General features: G+C 41.3%; 1 long non-coding RNA gene across 1 annotated transcript; it reads right to left on the bottom strand.

Moving 5' to 3' along the window:
• Positions 1–3,004: 3,004 nt before the first annotated feature.
• On the bottom strand, positions 3,005–13,171 carry LOC142560291 (uncharacterized). Its single transcript, XR_012823340.1, has 5 exons — positions 12,471–13,171; positions 11,639–11,729; positions 8,711–8,896; positions 6,739–6,900; positions 3,005–3,110 (listed from the first exon to the last, which is right to left on the bottom strand). It is a non-coding gene; the product is annotated as an uncharacterized LOC142560291 (long non-coding RNA).
• Positions 13,172–13,723: the final 552 nt, after the last annotated feature.

Raw genomic sequence — 13,723 nt, 5'->3', positions numbered from 1 at the left:
CACATTTGCCTCCTGACAGCTGTAATTATCCGTGAGCTCCCATAAAAGCATTGCAGAAACTGCAGTGCTTACGCTTTCTAACGTGGAAATCCGGAGGGGAGATAGATAGAATGGTAGAGAGAATGGGTAGAACCGACGCAGTCACGAAACGAATGAATAACAGCCTTTCCACTCTTCGCTCGAGGTTATCATACAGAGGGGGGGGGAGGGGAATGTGACGTGAAAAGGCATAGAAACACGACAGTAGTTGCGGGCAAACTGAAAGTACCGTACGGTACGTTTCTGCTAACTGAAAAATCAACACCATGCATATTTGTCAAGCGGACAACTGACGCAGGGCGTGTAGACGCAAAGCCGCATTAAATCACCGTAGAGTCCACTACGGAAGCGGTCGCACGTCGAATCAACACTTCTGTGCTCGCCGCGGTATGTTTGCGGCTATGGCATTGCTCGAGGTCGCGGGTTCGATTCCGAACGCGGCAGTCGCATGTCAACGGGAGCGAAATACAAAGACGCTCGTGCACTTAGATTTAGGTGCACGTTAAAAAACACCACGGTGTCAAAATTTATCCCGAGTCCGCATTCACGGCGTGCCTCATAATCCTGTTGTGGTTTGGCACGTACAGCCCCATAATTCAATTAACGTTTACCATTTTTGCTGCGATGTGATGCGCCATGTGAGGAAATTGCAAAGCTCAGCCCTTTCCGAGGTTAGGATCAATGTCAGACAACAACAACGCCTCAAGCCAACACGTCTCTATGTGTGCTCTGTGTACTACACAGACAAACAGCAGCAATTGTGCACGCAAGGTAACGTTTAACATCAACTCACTACTCTCGTATTGGACTAAACGTTGAATAACTTAAACATTGGCCGTCAACATCGCCGCTGATTATTGTCAATCAAAGCAAACAGCGCAGACAGTTTCGCTTATATCAATTCCCCGTGTGCGTGGGATCTGCATAATGTTCTTGTGTGACTTTCTGCCTCATCCTATGATTGGGCTACCACTAGAATATCGCCGGTTAGCCAAGTTCTGCTGGCACGTGAGCCTTGGCCTGAAGCTATCAGGCAACCTTTGAGGCAGTCAGAAGGTTTATACAGCGTCACACCTGAAAAATATACTGAATATTTGTTGTTGTTTATCGTTTGGAACAAAATTTTTAAAGACCGCCGGGGGCGTATAGCTGTATTCCACCTTTTCAGGTGGATTGCATGAGGAGAGGAGGAGGAGACAAAAGGGGAGGAAAGACAGGGAGGTTAGCCAGTGTAAGTACCGGCTGGCTACCCTGTGCTGGGGAAAAGGGTAAAGAGAATAAAAGGAGAAAGAAGAAGAGGAGAAAAAAAAATGAAAAAAAATGGACTGCATGAAGCAGCCTACGTTCCCTGCTCAACAAATAGCAATATTCGGATAGCTAACTAAGAGACTCCTACTAGTTAAATTTTAATTGGTTACATTAGAGCACATGTTGAAATTGTGGATCTGAAGCCGGGAATGAATAAACTCATAGCTGTCAATTTAAATATATTCCTCCCCAAAATGTGCAAAGAAATACATTAGAATTCCAATTAAAAGTTTTCAAGGGACTGAAATGCAGGAACTGGCGTTTTCTGATTTCTGAAAATGATTTCTGCTAAGTGTATAACACTTGCATTATTACACGGCTTCATTTCTACAATTGCAACATGCACTCTGAAGGGAATAATCAAAATTTTATTATTGAAACTTGATAGCTAGTCAGCTGAACATGGCGATTTGTTTAGAACTAAACCTTAAACGAATCTTCCTTCTATCATGCTTCCATCACTCAATCGATGAAGATTAGATAGGTTACTACTGTCGACAATGTTATTTTTTGCCTCTGCTTTTTTTATTCTTGCTTCACACGCTCATATATGTTCATATATAACCGTCTAGTCCGGGGACCCATCTTACAACTCCTACAAGGGTTATAGGGGTCCTACCTTTATACAATACCCAATGTGTAACCCTTCGTGCAATAAAGAACTTGTGAGCTTGTGTTTTGCAAGTAATACTCACTTCTTGCGGAAATCCACTTGTACGTGAAGACGTAGAACTGTGGTACCGCACTAATTCGAACACCACTATGAAATCCGCGTTGATGTCATCTGTCAGTTGATGTGTATAAATCTAATTGCTTTTTAACTGAGCGCGACCGTCGGCGCCAAAGTGGCGGCAACGATCCGAACACACTGGGAACACGGGGGTACGACTCCGTACATACACTGTAAAAAAAATTTGCCTTACTTTACAGAAAATTTGCTGGTAATTTGTGACCGAACACTCTTCCGTAAATTAAGAACGGTCATTTCCGTAGAACGGACAACTGTAAAAAAGAGACCGTAATACAAGATACGAGTGCTTCTGTATCTAGAAAACGGAAGACTCTGTATTCTGAATCTGTACTATAACCGTTAAAGTACGGTGCTTCTCGTATTCAGAAAACGGAACACACTGTAAGCTGAATCTGTACTATAACCGTTAAAAAACAGGTGTTTGCCGTATTCAGAAAACGAAAGACTCCGTATGCTAAATCTGTACTATATCCGTTAAAGTACAGGTGCTTCCCGTATTTCATCTTGCAGAGCATATCCATTATTCGAAGAATGTGCCATCGGGGACAAAATTGCCCAGGACGTGCGAGAGTTGACCGAATTTTATTGGTGTGCTATTTGCTGGGATCAGCCGTGCCACCATCTGCGTTCGGAATGTGCATACGTGACCCACTGTTTTCAGCAGTCTTGAGCAGAAATGCAATTTGGTCAACGCTCGCACTTCCAGGGTACTTTTGTCCACGATAGTACATCTCCTTTAATGCAAATGTCATGAAGGCAGCTCATAGTCAAAGCAGCAGGTCACCATTGAGAAAATTGTCTTGCCAACACACTGACATGGCTGCAGAGATAAAACACTTTGCACTTTGTGATATGAATGCACTGCATAGCATATATACAAAAAGGTGCAACATTTCAGTCCTCAAGTTCTTAGATCACAGAAGCAACTTTATTTTCTTCAATCACTCGTCTTGCACTTCTTCCTGGTGAAAGTTGTTCTTGACTCCAAACGCTTGCAAGGATAAACTTGCTGCTGTTAGGAGAAACAAATAGTATTCGTGAATATCCATCCTAAAGAAAGCGGCAAAAAAGTATAATCACAGAACACGACAAAGCAGTAACTTCTGTGTTAGAAAAACATGTAAGTAGATCAACATTGTTGGAACAAGGGATGTTGCTGTAGCCAACATTTCGACATAGGTGCTTGTCATTAGGGTAGCAAATGTTTTCCTTGGCTGTGTTGTTTTGGATTGCGCATATCTCACTGGCCCCTAGCCTCATTGGGTAACTGGTGCATATAATAGGTCAAGAGAAGCCAAAGTGTTAAAATAAAGGAAGGAAGGGTGTGCTTAGCAGTGGTGATTGTGATGGAGCGGGTATGAGCAATGCTGTCAGTACTTGCCAAGAGTAGGGGTGACCAAAACAGAAAACGATGTACACATGTAAGCAGTCATTAATCCAGTAGACCCAATCTTCCCAGAAGACAAAATAGGTATCAAGATAAACAGTTTGCACTTTTGGAAAAGGAAAACGAAGAATTAAGGAAAATAAATTTTGTATCAAGATGCATCTGGTTAAGATCACTGCAAATGGTAAATGAAGGCACATTATGAATATATATTTTGTTGAAAGCCAATGAAGAAAAGATATATTAACCAAATATTAAAAAATAGGGACATTAAAATTAAACTGGGTATGACCATAAAACAGTAAAGAACAGCCTGTGGAAAAAAATGGGATGGATAATATAACCAGGTGCAAGATTGCAAAACGTCGAACGCTGTTTATATTCATGCTGCTGTTAACGGCTTCAAGTTTCTGTCTTCCTGTGGAACCTTTGTCTGACTTGAACAAGGAAATGGGTCATTTTTTAAACAAGCCAGTTCAAATGCGGTTCAAAGCTTCAGCAGTGTTATAATGAAAGAAAATATTATGGTCAGCTCTCCTGGGTGTGCTTTCATTCACCAGTTATTTCCACCAGTGTAAGTTCAAAATTTAATGGTCTAAATGGACCTTAGCTCCTGGCAAACCATTAGCTGGTCTTTTTTTCAACACAGATGCCTGCACATTATATGTGTTGACAGGAGTGCTAGCGAACTACATTATACTTGTTGCCACAACCAAAGTGAAACTTGGTAACAGTGATTGAACAAAAAAAACAGCATTCCACAATACTGATTCAAGTCATCTGGAAAAGTTGCTTAAGTTAACGTACACCCCCTACTCCACCAGACACAATTATTCACCACACTGACTCTTATGGTGTCAACCATGCTATTACAACACTAGGCATCAAATGAGGAGAATTAGGGGATAAGAGGGCACAATGCTTTTTGTTAGAACATCAAATGTGCTTTACATAAATGCTACATTCCAACTAACAAAGGAGCAACCGGTTTGTGAGATAGTGACCAATGCATACGAAAGCTAATGACATTCTGTGCAGCAGAATGTTGACGATGAGGTGTTATGCGCACAAGTGTACTCTTTCACACAAAATGACATCCTGCACTCAAACCTTGTGCCAAGATTAGAGTTTTAAAAACACCATAGTGGAAAGCAAAGAGTGCTAAATTTGTTGAAAATTACTAAAAATTATTCGATTATTCATTATCCTTACTGTTCGTTAAAGATTCACAGATTGTTCCCTACGGGTGCTGTAAACAGGCACCCTGCTTTTACAGTGGTAGCAACAATGATCTGTGGCACAGACAAGAATAAATGCTCATGAAGTTTATGCAAGAGTATATCCTACAAATTACACCCCATTTCACATTCCAATATGGTAGAAGAGGAAGACGAAAAAAAACTACTTTCTGGTGGAGGATGCATACCGCAGAATAGAAGAAACAAGTGTACCCTAACCATTGCTGCTGCCGATGCCTGTGCACTAACAGTTACATATAATATGGCAGTTACAATTGTTTTTCCACAAGCACTGCAAGCTGCGGCCAGTTTACCAGTACACAGCTGTAATAAATTTAGGGCAAGCTAAAGCTCTCTAATGGATTTATCTCATATGACAATTTGAATGCAATATTCTGCAAATAAGTGAAGCGCGATGTGCCATCCCATACAATGAAACACCTTTGAAGAATCTGAATCACCACCTGCACTCTTAGGCAAAGTTACACCCTTTGGAGTGCCCCTTCTGCCACACAACAATAATCGTTATCTGCCTTGATGCGTTTCCTTTCTTGAAAACGCCACGCCCGCTACTTTGCTGTCGGGAATGCTATCATGCTGATAACGCGCATGCCGTTCGTTACTGGAAAGTACAGGGCTCGCAGCGTTAAAGAAAGGAAATGCATAAAGGCAGATGACAATTATCGTTGTGTGGAAGAAGGGGCACTTCAAAGGGTGTAACTCTGCCTAAGAGTGTGAGCCGTGACGAGGGAAAAGAGTGTGTTCTGTGTAAAGTAGTGCACCTGTATAACCTAAAGCTTTGGAGAATGCATTTAGTATGAGCTGGGAAGGTTCCTAATTTTAATTGCACACAGTGAAAACCTCCATGCAGTTTTGCAAAATGCAAACCCCCTACCTTTTTGTTGTTCAAACGTAATGACACGCAGGGCCATAACATGTACATTATGGGCTTCGTTCCCAAACAATCAAAGTGAATAGCACCACCCTAAGTGTTATGTGCCTTCTTGTTAGTGTAGAATGCTGCGATCGGCAGAGAAACGGATTTCTGGAGCAATATAAAGTATTAGGTACTGTGATCCCAGTTATTTCACTGCTGTTTAAGCATTATCGGGTCCTAAAGTAAAAAAACGAGGAATAAATACATGCATATTTTACGTCACAACCCTCATAAGTATTTAGTAGTCTGGATTATAAAGGATTCCAGATTTACAATGCAGGACAGATTTTATTCCACTGAAAGAATGGCATCATGCCAATGATTCTGCATTTGGTGCTATATTTATTTGTATTTAGTTCAGTTGGAATGTGTGTGTATCGTCAGCGATATCGCTTGACATGTTTTATATTGACTGTTTCCTAAATTTAGGCAAATTCGTATTCGCAAATAACCTTGTATGACACCAAGAACTTGCTTAGCAGGAGTATTTCTAACATTTGCAAGATATGAGGCTCTTGAATGCATATCTAAGCCTGGGGTACACGCCGCCCCCTAATCTCATCAGCAAGTTTCTGGAACTCATCTACGATGTTTCTTATGATGAATGTAAAGTTGCTTGAACGGGAGAAATAGGGAATTTATAACAGGTGAATTATGCAGCATAAGAATGATGTCAGCAAGAAGCAAGCATCAAGAACTATAAAATGAAGACTATAAAATGCAAGAATTATTTGGGATGATTTAAAATTCTGGCATTGGAATGAAACGTCTTTCAATCTATATATAAACTCTGATTATTCACTCTACTACCACTACCTTCATTAGAAACATTCATAATCATTATCCTATCTATGCCACATCATCTTCGCTAATATTCAAGCCTTCATAAGCTGCTTTTTTTTTACAGCTAATTCTCTGTGGGAAAGAGGTGTCCGTGTGAAGACCATATCATATACTTATTACCCGTTTTTTGATAAATGATAAGGGAAACACTTCACACCAAAAATGCATTGAGCTTGAGCAAGTTCTGCGTTTGATGCTGTTGATTTTTTTTTTCCCTTTGCCATCATTGACCCACCTGGTTAGCTAAGTAGACAGAAAAGCTGCAGGAGAAAGGTGGGGGTGCCAAACCAGACTTGTGCCCCAGGGGACCTCTTCACGGTCACTGGAGGAACTGCCTGTGGCCTCGGCATCTTCCTTGAGGGCCATGGCCATGTCTAAGAAACCTTGTCTCCACAGGCTGCACATAGAAAGATAATTTGCTGAGCTAAGTCTTTTTCTTAAAAGAACCCATTTAAGTTGTATTCGTGGCTTTGCACCACAAAACTGACACATGACTGGCCACTCAAGACACTTTATGTGTATTCGCAGGCTTATTCCTTGGAAAAACACTTTTATGTAGCACTCAATGAGTAAGAGTAACAAAAAAGTGTATCAGGAGGCTTTCATATCGCTCTACAACTTTTCGTTGACACATTTCATTTAATTATTTGAGATATTTAATAACTAATTAAGAATTATGTAATTAGGCAGAATGCACAATATAATCAGAGTATCTCCAAGCGATGGCAAACATCACCTTCATTTTGTCTAGTTACATCGCATTTACATATTTCTAAATCTTGGTGCATGATAGTTAAGACACCCTCAAAAACAATATTAAAATTTTCATAATCATCTCTTGCATGTTATGGGTGGCTATGGCTGCTTCAAAGTTATTCTTTCAGTATGGTACAAGCAGTTTTGAAGTGAAATTGTTTTGCATCGAGGGCATGTAATCTAGACAATCAAGCAAAAGGTCAAGTTGTGTTCACTATTCAGATGTTTAACTAAGAAGCTGCAGGAAAAGGAAACAGGGCACAACACCTAATCAACAATGCAAAATTTGAAAATTTAAACTGAACAAGAAACCAGTTTTTGAAAACACAGAAAAAAAGCCAGAAGCTTACATCGAATACACCCTTGCTATGTACTCCAAGTGAAGTTGTTACCGCAATGCTTGGGCACCATATGAACGTAACAATCAACAACTTCGAGCAGAATATTAACACCACTAAATGAACTGGCCTTTGAAGATTCTTGATCTGAAATCCTCAACGACTTGTTCTGGCATTTAATCTGTCAAGCTCAATCTGTATTCTCAAAAGCTGGCTCTCTGCCATAATTTCTCTAAACGCAACATCAGCTTAAATCTCAAGATAGGGTTGACCTCTAAATAAAGTGGATAATGCATGGCAAACATCATGAACTCTCTTACATGTTAACCAGAGGGTTCACTCATGCAGCCATGAAATTGTGATGCAGACACGATATATTGAAGCTGGTTTTGTGAAGTGTTTCATGCTTCCAAGGCTTCTTCAGTTGTGAAAGCTGTCTCCATTAGCTAAATAAGCGATGAGAATAAAAAAAGTACTTCAACATGCTCACAATATGTTGGCCATTTGCAAGTAAACAGCAGCCCTTTTGGGCGCCCAGGTTGCCTGGTGCAAATCTACTATGCCACAGTACTTGCGTTACCCAGTACCAGCCACTTTAAAATGCAATGTGTTCAGAGCCCTTTCCCTCTGTTTGTCTGCTTTGGAAACAGTTTAACATGTGTCCAGTAGGCGTCGAGAAAGGGGACAGAAAACACTGTGCACCACTGATTTCTAACATGTTTCGCTGGATGCAGCACACCGCACCGGATGCAGGTGAAGCCAGTGGAAATGCGATGTCATGCAGTCGCTTGTCCTGGAAGCAGGGCATATGGTGGACTAACTAGTGCGTGCGATCAGATAATATTGCTGCCGAAAAACTTTTCTCTGTGGTTTTTCACATTTTAGGAGGTCTCTACATGTCTGGTAAGCACTTTTATGACAATCTGAACCCGTATACGATAGTGTTCTCTTACATCACAAGTTTTTTCTGATTTACCAGTGTTTCCATTGCAAGCCACTTATGTTAGCGACACTGTAGACACTACAATGGAAAAATTCTGGACACCTCGAAACACTGCTTGGGTAGGTTATGGCACATCAGGCAGGCATGTTAGGGGAAGAAATGCCACACACCCGTGCAACAAAGTGCTGCCACAAAGTTGTGAAGCACCAACTTCCGGGACAAGGCCAGCTTCAGTCGAGGGCGCTCGACGTGCTGTTCATCCCCTGTAGTAGAGATCAGTGGCGTGTACCCTTTTATACTGGCTGTCTTTTCTGGTCGGAACCTTGGCAACAGCTTCCACCATACTTTTTTTGAACCTGCAACATGTGCAGAGAAAGTCACATCACTGTGCATTGATTGTCTGGCTTTATTGTGCTACACATTCTATCAAATCATTAAAAAATACAGTTCACACATTTTTACTACTGTATATAGACAGTCTAGTTGCTATACACGCGAAACATTACCATTCCTCTGACAGAATGCAACAATAGAAGCGTACACTGTAAAGCTACACTAAAATTTAAATTGATGTGACACCGTATGAGCATACAGTATGCTTACTGTATGCTCTAGCCCTGTGTCAAGTAAAAGTTAATTGTCAATCATTTATGGTGTATTTCTACTTATTCTGGGTCATCAAACTGTACAATCAATGTTCCATGTTTACACATTGTTGGCTTTTGATTGCCTATGTGATCCGTTTCCTACTTACGCATGCAGTAATCCCACTGTAATAAGGAAAAAGAGAATAGGAAATGCCGTGATAATCTTCCACATTTGATGAGGGCAGGTGCAATGGCCAATAGCATGTGGTTGAAGCTACGTAAATACTCAGTTTTCACACAGCTTAATTATTCAGCAAGTAATAAAGAACTATCCTGTGCACCTCTGCATGACCAATAAAATCTGACTACTTGACACTGCACTAAGGCTGCCGCTTGGTACTGTTCGGCAGTTCAGCTTTGGTTTTCTGATATACAGAACTGTTTAGGTACCAGTAGTTTACTTTGCGATAAAATGGAGCTTGGAGCACTGGTCAGACATTTGCACATAAATAATGCGACAGCAAATATAACACAAGGATAGGAATATGGGTCTCTTGGAAAAAGTACATACACATTATGATTATAATGTGATGTGATGCCACAATAAAACAGAAAGCAACGCATAGAAGTGGACGGCGCTTCCATGCCACCAAGGTTATTGGACAGACAGTACTTCAGAAGTGCCCGCAACACAATGTGTTGGCGGGCTAGTTGGTGTGAATCCATAAATACTTTAAGCGCAAAACAATGGACACAAGAAAGACGACCAGCACAAGGCGGTACACTCAACTGACATCACTTTATTGCGTCGCTCCTTTATAAATAGTAGAATCTAGAAGAACATGCGCAGTGAGCACCATGTGCAGAGACCACCAACAACCAATCACATGAGTGTACTCATGCGACGGGATCCACAAAACCATATTGAGCACTGCACAAAGAAGGCACACTAATGCACTGTGACCCCAATGACTGTATGAAGAAAGCTTCCGATAACTCTCGGGCGGTGGTATCACAGCACTTTTTCAAAATCGAAGTATCACGAAACATGGCTTTGCACTTCCATATTTTACAATGTTGAGCCAAATGGGAACCTGTGCCTGTTGGTATGGATCGCTTAGGTTCGCAATGTTTCGTGATGCTATGATTTTGAAAAAGAGCCATGATACCTCCGCCAGAGAGTTATCGGAAGTTTTCTTCATACAGTCATTGGGGTCACAGTGCATTAGTGTGCTTTCTTTAACCTCGTACAGTGCTCAATATGTTTTATTTTGGATTCTGTCGCATGAGTGTGCTTTTTTGATCAGATGGTGGTTGCTGCACATGGGTGTTCACAGCGCATGTTCTTCTAGATTCTGCTGTCTACAAAGGAGGGACGCAATAAAGTGATGTCAGTTGAGAGTAGCACCTTGTTCTGTCGTCTTTCTTGTGTCCGTTGTTTTGAGCTAAAAAAGCAATGATGTATTCCTTGTGTGTGTTTGAAGACAGCTCCACACGCAGTAGCGTATCCAGTATTGCTGCCCAGTGGTTTAGCTCGCCGCAGTTTGAAGTGCCACAAAACATAAGGAGAGAAACCTGCATTATAGTCTTGTTGCAAACAAGAATACAACGTGAAGTGCATTCTGAGGCCAGAAACTATAAAAAAAAAATTTCATGATGCACTGCTGTGCAGGGTTTTATAGCAAAGTCAAATACATTTAGTGTAAATATCGCACTATGATGGTGCACAATGGTGGTAATCTGTAATAATATAAAAGGTGCCTTAATGTTACAACAAAAGCTGACATTACTTAATAATAGCCCTGTAAAATTTAGCATGCAGGGGCACCGCTTGGTTAAACAATAGTGATGTATTGTCTATGTACACAAGTATTACCCACGCATTTATGCCATTGTCTAAATGGCATAAATGAGTGGGTAATACTTGTATACATAGATATTATATCTCTATTGTTTAACCAAGTGGGTAAACTATGTCTGCCTGACACAAGATTAGAATTAAACCATAAATTATATATATTCACCCTAACAGTAACACCTCATTTGAACTTCACAGTAAGTAGATGCCTGTTGATGCCAGCCTCCCCCAATGCTAAACTGTGCCGCATGCTCTACAGAGAAATTATAGTGGTATCACTCAACTCTGAAGCAATTCAGGACTGCAGCACTGTAGAAGACATCTACAAATGTCCCATTTCATGTATAACAGCCTGAATTGCTTGCACATCTTACCAAGTGCAAATTAAAATTTCTTCTTGTTTAGCATTTTTGCCTGCTAGACCACAATCCAATGTCATCAATATATTAACATATTACCTCAAAGAACCTAATTTGGCTTATAGATTAACACCTTTGCATACTGCCACAGCTGCACTCTGTCATATGCGTTGCAATCATAAAGGAGTGCTGGTCCACCAGCACTCCAATGTCACTAACAGTGATCACCTACACAGCTAAGTAAACGGTCATGATTCAAGTGGCAAATAGCTAAGAGAAAAAAAATCCACTCACCTTGAGAGCTACAATACTGCAATAACTTGAGAGAGATGGACCCATTGCAGGCAGCAGGCCTCTTCTCAGCTCCAGCACAACAGCAACTTGCCTTTCAGTAAAAGAAAAGGATTGATTAGTAATGATAAGTTACCTTGTTTTTGCTGAGTATCAATACAATCTCACTTTCATGCATATCCACTTTCCGCTTTAGTAACACAACTGAATTATTCGTCAAATAAAAGAGTCTATGATGATACCATTCGCTTCTCTTGTAGGTCCAAATTTTTTCGCACTGATACCCCGTTTACTGCTTGCTTACTGACACGAATGCCTTGACTGCCCAGACATCATTCGAAGGAACACGTCTTGCTGCACCGCAAAAAGTTGCACCACGGAAACACAGCAGAGCAAAGAACTTTTTTTTCTGGTCACAATTAAAACGTGCACCCAAGCAAGAAAGTAACGATCACAGGTAGTGAGCGACTGCTATTGCCTCGAACATTTATTTCCGTATTTTAACAGAAGTTATTGTATCGGATACAGTATGCTCTCAAGCCAATACAAGCGTCAATACAAGAGCTCAACTGAACGCAGTTTTATTCTACGCTTTTAACGCGAGTGAACAAAAGGTTAGAAGTACCTCACGGAAATTGCGATCGAGCCAATCGCGCTACGACTGGAATCGATCTGAAAAGATAGGGTGATCCCTTTCCCCATTCATGCGTCATTTTTGCCCTAAGACGTTGCATAGTGGTCTTTTGAAACAATATTTCTGTTCGCGACACCGGCTTACCACACATCATTTTAACACCTACGTTATGCAAACCAAATAAGATTAAAATGGGCTTACCTCATGAGCAAGTTACGAGCGCGCGTAGACTGTTGAACACCCGTTGAGAGCAAGCAGGCTATCCGTGTCCAAGCGCATACGTGCACCCAAACACAGGACAACTTCTTCGATGCCGCAGCGTGCAGAGTTTTGTACACGAAGTGAAAGACATCCAGCGCAAATATCTCCGCGCGATGACGGCAAATGACGAGCGCACAAGCGTACACGACACAGCGACAAATTCGGAACTTTGCCAATTCGAACGTGCCGAGACCCAAGCAGCGTAACCATCCATCGTTTCTGTTCTTCGCTCCCGATGCGTCAATCTCTCTTCCTTGGGGTCTTGCTCCACTCTTGAATACAAATCAAGAGATATTTACGGCGAATTAACAACACTTACAACACGACTCGAAAAATGCCGGCTGACTACACATGTGCAGCTCCGTCCGCCACTCCAACGGACGCGCAGCGCGTGCTGCCCCCTGGTGCCGCACTCTGAGCGCGGAGAACCGAACAGAATCGGTTTCGTTTTCGCATTTGTGCTCTAGTTACTCGAACTGCAATATAATTGCTTGACAATTAATTGAATTCTAAAAGAGGAGAACGCTTTCTCTCCCACAAGTTAGTGCGTTTTATACAAAGGGAGAGAGAATTCAAAAAGCTGAAAGGCAGGGAGGTCAACCAAAGCATTCGCTACTGGCGATAGCAAACCCCTGTGCTACAATAAAGCGCAAAGCAGTGCACTGCGATGCGTCCATAAGCTCTAGAACAGTGTTAATTTGGGCTGGTTGGTGCATGTAATGAACGGGTAAATAATGAGTTGTGTCATAACATTACCCATGCATAAAGCACATGGAACTAATGGTGTTGCATTCTAGGTCAAAAAGAAATAAAGCTTGAATCGTTACATCTCGACACTGGGCATTCTGTCTTTCCGTATTATTTTTTTCTTCTTTTTGACAGTATACACAGTACTAGCACGGTAATAGGTCCTTCATCTTCAGTCACCTTCCAGTAGTTCACACATGTCGGTGCATGTTCGCGTTCTTTATTCTACCGTACAAGAACGAGCGCGCTTACCGGTCTTGTTTCAAGATGAAGCGCCAAATGTTTGCGATTACATCTTATCGCAAGAATTAACACATGAACAGTGAAGATTATGCGTAATCAATTTGTCTCAATGAATGGGCAGTTATTGTCAGAGACGAGATATTTGGTAAATATCATGGGAATGAGTTCAACCAACTACATTGCAGTTCAGCAGTGCCCTTTGA

The sequence above is a fragment of the Dermacentor variabilis genome, chromosome 1, assembly GCF_050947875.1.
Source record: "Dermacentor variabilis isolate Ectoservices chromosome 1, ASM5094787v1, whole genome shotgun sequence".
NCBI classification, from domain to species: Eukaryota; Metazoa; Arthropoda; class Arachnida; order Ixodida; family Ixodidae; genus Dermacentor; species Dermacentor variabilis.
The sequence above is the reverse complement of the archived record's forward strand: the minus strand, read 5'-3'. Positions and strand labels throughout refer to the sequence as shown.